The sequence below is a fragment of the Tupaia chinensis genome, unplaced genomic scaffold, assembly GCF_000334495.1.
Source record: "Tupaia chinensis unplaced genomic scaffold, TupChi_1.0 Scaffold000155_1, whole genome shotgun sequence".
Taxonomy (NCBI): Eukaryota; Metazoa; Chordata; class Mammalia; order Scandentia; family Tupaiidae; genus Tupaia; species Tupaia belangeri.
The window spans coordinates 2,771,087-2,783,142 of record NW_006159626.1 but is presented as its reverse complement, the minus strand read 5'-3'; the positions used below and the strand labels follow the sequence as shown (position 1 = coordinate 2,783,142).

At 35.9% G+C, this 12,056-nt stretch overlaps 1 pseudogene; it reads left to right on the top strand.

The window, feature by feature from the left end:
- The first annotated feature begins 4,201 nt into the window (after window positions 1-4,201).
- On the top strand, window positions 4,202-5,646 carry LOC102468132 (E3 ubiquitin-protein ligase FANCL pseudogene; annotated as a pseudogene).
- Window positions 5,647-12,056: the final 6,410 nt, after the last annotated feature.

The following is a 12,056-nucleotide window of genomic DNA, read 5'->3' as shown; positions in this document are numbered from 1 at the left end:
TGTACATAAAATGGCTTAATTGGGACATATAATTAAGTAAAAGTTAAGATGCATAATTAATCAGCATCCACAATGTCTAGGTTTATGACTTATTTTTAGTAACAGATGTAACTTGATGAATAATTTTTATAAATATATTAGAGTTTTTGAAGTTTTCAATTTTGGACAATAATAACTTAATAGCTTGATTCTACAAAGTTCATTTCAAACTGCCTCACCAGAAAACAGATTTATTTTTTCATTTTATAGGGGTACTCCTGACTAAGAATTTGTTAATGTAATATTTGACCTTATAATATGTTCAGTAACCTGTCATATAATGATCTTTTTAAAACTTTTGCCAGAGAGCATGTGTACTTAACGGAGAGAGACAGAGAGAAGAAGAGAAAGGGAAAGTGAGAAAGCACCTCTCATGGTGTGTGGTCACACTATAATCCCTTCTCTTCCATTCTTGGCCCAGGACTCCAACTGTGCAGTCAGATGTGTGGGATCCAGGCACTCCAACCACCGTACTGTTTGTTAACTTCTTTAAAGAATTGTTAGATTTTACTTTTCTAGTCCTTATTTTTGATTATAGATGCTATAAGATTGCTGATGAAATATCTTCAACAAAAGTTATTAAATCACTCTTTTAGTAGAGACAGAAAGTGAGAAATCGCCCCCCACTCCAAGGGGATGGCCATGCTGCAATCTCTCCTTCTTTCTCCTCTTGGGCACGCACTCACACATGCCCTGTGTGTTGAACTCATTTAAGTACTTAAGAGACTATACCTAGTTTTGTCCTATGTCATTTGCTTCTTTCTAACGTGAACAATTATTTCTTTGTACTGATGTGTAAACTCCCTAAATACTTACACATCATGGTTTAAAGAATCCAAGTACAGTGCCTACACATAATACCAAAAAATTATTTGGTTTATTAAATAATATTTATTAAATAAGAAATGTTCTAAAAAGGCCATTTATTAATTTTTTAAAAAATTATTTTAATTTAATTTCATTATCATAATTTTTTTAATCTAACCAGAGAGAAAAAAGAGAGAGACAAGGGAAGAAAGAAATCAAGCCACCAAGTTTAGAACTCGAACTTCATTAAGCCATGTGGGAGTCCAGCACCTCAACCACCATGCTCCAGACCCCATATTACGGACATTTTGAATTCAACATTTTGATGTGTTTATTAAACTCCAAAATTTCTAAGATTATTGTCTCTCCTTTGTTCCTAAGGAAAATATTCAAAAGAATGAATGGGAATCAGATACATAATGTACTTAATACCAACCTGAGAAAGGCTCAATTTGAGTTCTGTGACTCAAGCACTAGTCACTTTTACCACCTTTAATTATTCCCAGAACACAGGCCTAATTATTTTCATGCACTCAAAGTCAAGCTGAACTTCACTTAGAAAATCAGTAGGAATAATGCCGTTTCCTAAACCGTGAACCCCAGAGCAAACTATTCTTGCTCACATCTAATTTTCATTTCTTTTTCCATTTAGCACTACATAGCACTATCTTTCCAACTTGAGTGTGTTTGTTTCAACATAGTTGTTCAGTAGGTTATTGGTTCACCACCAACTTCCTCCATACCTGCCCAGCTCTGCACTGGCCCTCCATACTTCCCCGACCACAGGGATAATCATCAGCCCTTAATGAATGACTTGACACAGAAGGCATATTCAAGAAATATTTGCTCATAGTTCAATCGCTGAGATTTCTGCATGTTCAATTACTTATTTTATTTTCATTAGTATGGGGTGCGGTAGTTTGGATGAAGTGCATCTGGCCCTCTCTTGTACTGGAGTGACTTTATAGTTGGCATTATTCTTCTTCACAATTTTCTGATTGTTTTCTGAGCCCATGGGTCAGTGAAGAGTGTTTTCTGAGCTTCTTCTTACTCCCTAAAATATGTTGTCCTATTAAATAATAACAGGTATGACTTATTAATGAATTTATTAAAATTACAGATAGCAACTGTAAAATGTCTTTTGTCGATTCTTCATTTTGCTTATTGGGACTGTCTAAAATTACTTTGAGATGTTCACAATTAATAGTAGCACTATTAAACTCACAATATATTGTTTTTCGTACATATAAATAAATATGAATGATATCTTTTTAAATAAGTCATATTTAATAATTTCAAGTAAATAGCATCATCTTTCCTCCTAATTTCACCTTGAAACAATTTTGCTTATGAGCAACATTTTATATTCAGTTATTCAAATCAGTAAAATAAGTTCGTACTTATTTCCAAAACCTATATTTAATGCTAAAATTTTTTAAGAGGCTTTTGTGTTAGGGTGCATGTGCTCATGGGAGATTGAGGGAGACAGAATCAATGAGAGGGAAAGTGAGAAATTACCCCTACGGGGAGATGGCCTCCTCCTGGGATCTTGGACACCCACACACACAAGTTCCATGTGAGTTTCAAGCTACCAGGTCCAGGACTTGAACCACAGTTGGCCATGTGGCAGTCTAGTAATATAACCTCTATGCCATCTGCTGTCCCCTTTTTTAATTTTTTAATTGCCATAGGACGCATACATTTGACAGAGGGAGACCAGGAAGCTCTCTCCAAGGGGGTGTGGTCATTTCATAATCCATTCTTCTCCAATGCTCCAACCTACTGGGATATTGGGCACACAAACACACAATGCTTGGTGTGTGTATGTGTGTGTGTGTGTGTGTGTGTGTGTGTGTTTAAAGTTTTTTGGGGTTTTTTTTGAGAGGTTTTTGCTATAGGGAGTGTGTGCTCACAAGAAAGACAGAGACAGATAGAAAGTGAGAAATCATCCCCCAGGGAAGATGGCCACACCACAATCTCTTCTTCTCCATTCTCCTCTCGGGATCTTGGGCATGCATGCACACGCACCCTGCATGAGTTTAAGCCACCAGGTCCAGGACTCGAACCTCAGTCGACCACATGGGAGTCCAGCGACATAGCCATTATACTAACTGCAGGTCCCTGCCTGGTGTGTTTTAAAAGCAAGTGGGACAAGATTCAAACCATAGTTGACCATATGAGATCTGGCTCCTTAACCACTAGGTTATGAGACTGGCCTGAGATTTATTTTTTTAATAATGTCTTTTTTTTATTGTTTCCCAAGATTGCAATTCCAGTGCCTGATAGCCATAAGATCACTAGTGCGACATTATTTTGACCAATATGAAAATTTTAATTTAACAATTTAGATAAAGAAATGTTCAATTTAAAGAATGTTAAATCAGGGCTCATCAGGTGGCATAGTAGTTAAGGCACTAGACTCTCATATGGTTGACTGCAGTTCGAGTCTCAGATCTGGTGATTTGAAACTCACACCAGGCACGTGTGTGTATATGCTTAAAATCCTGAAAGGAGGATGAAGGAGAAGTTATTGCAGTGTGGCCATCCCCCCTCAGAGGTGATTTCTCACTTTCTTTCTGTCTTTATCTCTCTAGTGAGCTCATGTGCTCTATAGCAAAATATCTCTCAAGAAAGAAAAAGAGAAAAAAGAATGTTAGATCACACTAAAGGTGACTGTAATTAGGAATAAAAATTATATTAGTAATATATTTATAAAAATAATAGATGAGTACATATCAATAAAAGTTGTTATTAAAAACTCTTCATCAAGTTGATTTTTCAGGATATAGTAAATATTATGTTCTCTATCTTTTTAAAATCTGCTATAGGGTATGTATAGGCCAGAAAGAGACAAAAAGAGAGAAAGAAGAAAGTGAAAAATCCCCCCTCTGCCACAGCAATTCCTTTCCCCTATTCTCCTCTCTAGATTTTGGGCACACATGTACAAGCACCTGGCATGTTTTTCAGGTTGCCGGGCCTGAAACTTGAACTGTGCAGTTGCCATGTGGGATCCAGCAGCCATTACCACCATGCCACCTGTGGCCCACATGCCCTCTTTCATCATTTCCTTTTCACAGTATGATAATTTCTTAATAGCACTATTCATCCAAAGGTTATATGTCATATTTCTCAAAATATTCTATTTCTGATAGAATATTACTTTGATTTTTCTTCCCTGAGTAAAAATATAATTCAAAGAATTTATAATATTTTGTACACAAATTAACTGATTAAGAAATGCAATAAGACCCTTCCAGCTAAAGCTGGTCTTTGGTCCTGTGAGTCCACTCTGGCAGGGCTGTGCATGAGCTGGTGGGCCCCTGAGATCCTTCCTGGGCTTTCAAGACCAGGAGGTATGGCAGGGACAGTCACCAGCCTTTTGCGCCAGTGCCCTCTGCTTCTGCCTCAGATATGGGCAAGGGACTACCAGGTAGTGTAGTGGTTAAGGCACTGGATTCCCAGATGGCCGACCATGGGTCAAGTCTAGATCCCGCAGCTTAAAACATACTGGGTGCGTGTGTGTATGTGCCCAAAACCCCAGGAAGTGAATGGAAGAGAAGGGACTATGGTGTGGCTATCCTCCGAGAGGGGGGTGATTTCTTACTTTCCCTCTCACTGCCTCTCTCTGTCTCTCTCCAGTGAGTGTAATGCCCTATGCCAAATAAATAAATAAGTTTAAAAAATTAAAAAAAAAAACTGAGCAAAAATCATGTATGAAGGATTCATTTCAGCTCAGGAATGAGACCTCCACCTTAGAACATGGTTGCCTGAAGATTTGCAACTGAAGAGTGTAAGATTATTGTGTAGCTGGCAGCTAGAAAAATGCTGAATTGATACGATCACAAAGTCCAAAAGAGAATGCCCCTCTCTCCTGATCTAATGGGCTTTATGATGGAGTTGAAGACGGTTGTGGAAGTTGCTTTAATGAAAAGACGAGAGCTCTATGTGCCACCTCCTCCTCCCCATTTCTACTCAAGACTTGTTGAAGAGATGGAAACTCTCAGTTGGGATAAATTTGTGCATGTGGATACTTGCTTCAGTACCATCTAGCTAAAAGTTGAAGATACTTCTGGTAGAGAGCGTCCAATCACTCTCAAGTCAAAGATAAAGTACCCTGATCAATCACCAGATTGTTTTGCAGATTTTCTTGCTCTGTTGTCTGTTTCCTGAACACCACAGAGCTCCTTAACAAACATTCATAGTTAGTTTTTGGCAGCATTAGAATCACTGAAGACATATAAAATTGATGAGAAGACCTAGGTGCTTGAGCCAGAAAAACCTACACGAAGTTCCACAACTCACAGAATTGCATTAGGGAATAATGCTTCCATAAACATAGAGACAGACCCCAAACAGCACATTATGCTTCCTGAATGCTGTTTTCTTGAAAATGACCGTGGGGTAAAACCCCTTGGAATTTAGCTGAGTAAGAACATACATTTGTGGTATCCAGAAAGTAGTTTGCTACAAAATTTGAAAAATGTTTTAGAAATTGATTTTTCAGCTTGTGCTATCCTGAAAAATTCTGACTTTACTATGGATTGTGGAATTCATTATACATATCAATTGGTGGTGGCATTCCTCCTCGATGAGTGATAATGCTCAGTGTGGACATTCTTTCCATCAAATATGGTTATATGAGTGGTTGAGAGGGCTACTCATGAGTAGAAAGAGTTTTAACATCTTATTTGGTGAATACCAATTACTTTCAAAACGAGAAAGAGTTTTAACATCTTATTTGGTGAATATCCTTATGGGAGTAAGCCAATTACTTTCAAAACATCTGAGAGGAAACCCTAAAATAACAATATAACATTTCTGTGGATAGCTGGAACTATATCAAAAGGATTTTATATTGATACTTTCAGAGAAAATATAAAGCAAGACATATTAATATCAAAAGGAAAAGTATGGTGAAGCTGTAATAATACGCATTTGCCTTTGTCTTTTCACTAAGTGTAAACTGGGAAGGCCATAATTCTATAGACCTTTCTAAGTCTGTGACCTGGAGGTTGATGTATACAAAGGTTGATATTGTAACTTATTGAATAAATCCAAACTGGTAAAATCATGGTGGAGTCAAAAAATGAATTTGGGAATTGTATATAGCAGAATTTTTGTGGGATATTGTTTTCTTCATCCAGATGATCTTAAGACTTGTCATATCTGTGTCTTTTCCTTGTGATTTCCTATGGAAAGAAATACATAGTTTGTTGGATCGAGTTACCTGAACGCTAAATAAAACTTGTTAGATAAAATAAAATTTTTGTTCTTTTCCTAAAAATTACTTCTTAGGAAAGGTAAAGTACTTACTGTCACCTAAAAAAAAAGTGCAATAAGAGATATTTTACTAGATAAATGTGTCATTTTCAAGAGCAGATATTTTTTATATATGAGAGAGATATACTATGTTCATGAAAGATAAGACAAAATATAACTTGTCAAAATTATGTTAGATTTTTCATTAAGATGAAAATTGTCATTAAAATTTAAAAAGATGAAATTTGTTAAGGCTATTTGAAAAATATTAATAATATAAAACTTTTTATACTAAAAATAATAGCTATTATATAGTGTTTTATATAATAAATAACTTATCTACTTTCTGTCTTATAAAGTAAATATTATTAAAATATATATTGCAAGATATTTTTAAAAAAAACATATGTTTTAAATTTAGTGTAAGAGAGAGCAGCACATGGCACAATGATTATATTTCTAGGCACCCATGTAATTGAACATGGGTTTGAGTCCCTGACTCAGTGTTTTAAAACTCATGCTGGGTGTGTGTGTATGCATGCCCCAAATCCCAAGAGGAGACTGGAAGAAAGGGACTTCAGTGTGGCCATCCCTCCTGGGGGATGTTTTCTTGCTTTCTGTCTCTCTGTCTCTCTGGCAAATGCACACATCCTACAGCAAAAATCTCTCTTAAAAAAATGTAGTAAGAATCTACTATGTCAGTGGAACAGAGTAAATAGCCTAGAAACTAATCTTAATGTAACCCAAAACAATGTAACAAAATCCATGTATGAAAAATAACTGAAGGAAATTATATGCAAATTTAGCAAATGGTTTGATTTGAGTAATGTTATTATAAGTATTTTTATTTATTTCTTTTTTCTTTTTTTTTTTCCTTTTGGAGAGGTTTTGCTATAGGGCACGTGCGCTTGCCAGACAGACAGAGACAGAAAGACAGAAAGTGAGAAATCACCCCCCAGGGAAGATGGCCACGCCTCAGTCCCTTCTCTTCCATTCTCCTCTCAGGATCTTGGGTACGCATGCACATGTGCCCTGCATGAGTTTTAAGCCACCAGGTCCAGGACGTGAACCGCGGTCGATTACATGGGAGTCCAGCGACATAGCCATTATGCTAACTGCTGGTCTCAAGGATTTTTATTTTTAGTTTTTATTTTAAATTATTTACTAAAACTGTGTGCTGCTTCTACAATCAGAGAAGAAAAACTAAATGTTCATAAGTTTAAAAAGTGCTAGGTTTTTCATAGGAAAAATACAATAAAATATAGACCTTATAATAAGTGTTGATAAAATGCTTGATTCTACAAAAACTTAATTCTTCATATATATTTCTAAAATATTGCACTGTTAGAACTGAAAGCAATGCATTCTAGTTTATTAGTGATTCAATAACGCCCATTAGCGCAATTTTGTGGGCTTTCTGGATAGTGAACAGAATTAGTTAAGCTCTTTCAACTCATCAGTGAAAACGCTAGCCAGTTAAAAATTAGGTTGATCTTTTAAAAAATCTAATTAAATTTAATCTAAGTTATCACATTAAAAATTATTGATTCTGTTTAAAAAGAATAGGTGATATTTTGATGGTGATATTTTACAATTAACCATTGTAAGAATGGTTATTACAAATAATATTTCTATACCATCTTTCTGTCACTCTTCAGAGAGATGCTATGCTATTTTTTGGTTACTTTAATATACTTAACAGGTTATATATAAAAATGCAGTTGTGAGACCAGCAGTTAGCATAATGGCTATGTCACTAGACTCCCATGTAGTTGACCGTGGTTCTAGTCCCAGATCCGGTGGTTTAAACTCACACTGGGCACGTGTGCGTGCATGCCCAAGATCCCAAGAGGAGAATGGAGGAGAAGGGATTGCTGCATGGCCATCCCCTCTGAGGGATGATTTCTCTCTTTCTATCTCTCTGTCTCTCTCTGTCTTTCTGGTGAGCACCTGTGCCCAGTAATTAAAAACCTCTCCAAAAAAAGAAAAAATGCAATTGTTTTCTGAATTCATTTGCAGTACTAGTTCCACTATTTGTAGCACAATCAACCAACTAACCAACTTGCCAGCTAATTATTTTAATTAGTTCTTTCATGTGGTAGTAATCTTGGCATTAAGGAATGATGAGCTAAAAACTAAGTGAACTAAGGAAGAACTTATGATATTTATCCTCCTTGAAAATTAAGAAATTCTTTTGCTTTTAAAAAAGAAAATCAATACCAGGACACTGTTCTACTCTTTAAAGTGTTGAAAGCAGTCAACTTTCCTATTGAACAAAAATTTTTTGTTTACTTTTAAGAATGCATGTGCTTTTTAATGATTTCCTTTTTAGAATTATTTTATTTTATTTACTATTATTATTATTTAATTTGACCAGAGAGAGGCTGAGGGAAAGTGAGAAAGCAAGCTGCTTGTTCTGGGACTAGAACTGCAGTTGGCCATCTGGGAGTCCAGTGCCTCAACGACCATGCAACCTGCTGGCCCCAAGAATGCACATGCTTTTTAAAGAGTGTGTCTCTTAGTGCAACAACTGAAAATGTTCAAGCTTTTATTTGAAAGCCCTTCATTTGTGAAAAGATGTCTTTCATGGTTCCAAAATATTTTGGAGTTAAATATCATAACAACCACAGTGTCTAAAATATTAAACCAGACAGCTTCAGCCTAGATTTCATGTGAAGTCTGCAAGTTCTTGGTATGACTTGAAAACTTTTTGTGTGCCCTTGTGCCTCAGTATCTTAACCATACAGAGTAATAGAGCTATGACTCTCAAACTTCCCCACCCATGGTGACTCACAGTAACAAATGTTCAATCATAGTTGTGTATACAATATTTATTAAGCATGTTCCATGTGCCATGCACTCTTGTATGTTCTAAGGATTCAGAAGTAATTAGAATAGTCAAAAATTCTTATCCTCATAGAGTTGACAATCTAGTCACACACACACAGACACACACACAATTACACATTTGCATGAACAATGCAACCTGTGTTTTGTTTACTCCATTTATGCCATTCCTATTACTTCTCTTAAGTTTCATTGGGTCATAGAAACACATAGAATAAATACATCATAAATTTTCCAACAACCCAATAAACAATAAAAGTAAACTAACATAGGTTTTAGAGTTCACTTATTGAGTCAAGACTCACTAATGGATCTTGACTTTCACAATAAAAACCACTAACATTGAGCTACGATTTATACTCATCATGGCCATTACAACAACCTAGAGTTTAATTTCTTCTTTATTATGTATCACTGTTGGCTTCTATGATCAACCTCTTCTATCACCATCATCCAGTCTTTTTCACTGAGCTGCTTTTGAGATAGGACTCTGAATCTACGTTTATGTAACCTGTTTTTAATCTAAATAGAGAATCTCATATTTATTTCTGTCAAATACTTGTTTATTGGTTTTAGTCCATCATTTCAACATATCAAGATCTTTGAACCCTGCCACTGTCATAAAATATGTTATATAATCCTCCTAAATCTATGTCAACCACAAATGTGGAAAAGGTGGCTTCTGTCATGATCCAAGTCACTGATAAAAATATTACAAATTTCTGTCGTTCTCTAAAAACCTCTCTTTGGTTGGCATTTGTTCAATAATTTACATTTCAGAGTTATATTTGCACATCCAACTATGAATGTCCATTAACAATCCCATAACTTATTCTGCATGTTCTCATTACACAAAAAAATAAATAAATAAAATAGAAAAAGAATAGACTCTCAAATATTGAACTGAATTCCTGATTTTTATGTTTCTCTGCAGTAATAAGCATCTATGCATGAATATATAGTTAAGTATCTGATTATCCTTCTCCATCTTAGGAAAACTAATAACAACCTTCCATTTATAAGTTCGATACCACAACAAATGAGATTCTGTTAATACAGATTTTTGGAAATCATTCTCAAAACTAAAGGATGGTATAGAATTACCACCCTCTCCAATGCATGCACTGTGGAAATAAGCAACATTCATGGTGGTCACAAGATCATTCATCAATTTCTCCTTGAGTGGAAGTGATCTCACGTTGATAAGGAATATGTCTTGGTTACAACATCCTAGTGTCTATGATAGTTTTTGAATAGGACTAAAGTCTAGTTAACTGGGGCTATACATTTTTTCAAAGATCTCTGTTTTTCTGGTCAGGCATGTTTCTTTGGGTATAATTTACATTGACCTTATGAAACATAATTAATAGGATTTATCAACAGGAAATTGGTAATAGGATGTTCTCCTTAGATAAGGAAAACTTTACTCAGGGCAAGTGAACACAGAGTGATACATTTGAATACTTATTTATTTACTTAGAGAGATTTTTTGCTATAGGGTACATACATTCATGGGAGAGATAGAGAGACAGAAAGTGAGAAATCATCCCCCCGAGGGAATGGCCACACTGCAATTCCTTCTCCTCTATTCTCTTCTTGAGATTTTGGGCATGTATACACACACGCCCAGTATGAATTTCAAGCCTCCAGGTTCAGGGCTTGAACCGCAGCTGGCCATGTAGGAGTCCAGTGACGTAACCATTTTACCATCTGCTGAATTCCTGAATCTTTATTTATTTATTTTTTTGGAGAGTTTTTTTTGCTATAGGGCGCATGTGCTCACCAGAAAGACAGAGAGAGACAGAGAGACAGAAAGCGAAAAATCAAACCCCATTGGGGATGACCACACCACACTCCCTTCTTCTCCATTTTCCTCTCAGGATCTTGGGCACGCATGCACACACACCTGGTGTGAGTTTTAGCCACTAGGTCCGGGACTCAAACCCGACTACATGGGAGTTCAGTGACATAGCCATTACACTAACTGCTGGTCCCCTGAATCCTTATTTTAATCACCAGTTAACTACATTGCTTTTAGAGAGACTTTTACTCTTTCTAAGTTATCCATTACCTCCTCTATTAGTTCTCCATTATTTATCTATTAAGATCTAATTCTCAAATAGAAATACAAACATCACATAGCTCCGAAGGTCTTTGTGAGACTAGATACAATGTGGTAAAGAATGAGTTCTTTGTCCACAAAAAATGATAGGTATAACTATGGATTAGTATGTGAGCACCATTCTTTAAAACAGGACACTTATTCTACAGAAATTTTGAATTTATAATCCAAAGAGGAAAAGTATCTATGCATTTAGAATTATGCTAGTAATAGCATGTCTTTCTCTATGTAAGATTCTGTCATCCTTCAATTTTCTCGATCTTTTCTTTACCTTGCTAGAGTAGAAAGTCCATGGGCATGCTCTTCCTACAGGCATTTATATGCAATATCTGGCAGTTCCATGATCTTTGGCAGATCATTAATCTCTCTGAGCCTCATTTCCCTTGTAAAACAAGAAACCAATATTTACTTTAAGGCAATGTTTTTGTTTGGTTGGTTTTTGTTTGTTTCTAAGAGTTTTTTGTTTGTTTGTTTGTTTGTTTGTTTGTTTCCCCCCCATAGGACATGTATGCTCACCAGACAGACAAAGAGAGAAAGTGAGAAATCACCCCCTGAGGGGATGGCCATGCTGCAATCCTTTCTCCTCCACTTTCCTCTTGAGATTTGGGCATGTATGCATGAGTTTCAAACCACTGGCTCCAGGACTCGAACTACTGGAGTCCATTGATATAGCCCCTATGCCATCTGCTGGCCCCTCAAGACACTGTGTTAATGATCAGGGATAGTATATTATGTATAGTGCTTTTTTTTAATATACTTGAAATGGATTTTAATTTATATTCTAAAACTTTTATTTTCTTTTTTTAATTTCAATTTATTTATTTGCATTCATTCACTGTACATCATTACAACATACAAAATGAGATTTTCCATCCAGAGTACACTGTATATTGTCTCAATCAAGCACATCAATAAACATGTTATTGTCAGCAAATGATCTTCCATTTCTTGTTTTCTCTGTTTTGCTTTTCCCCCCCCCCAT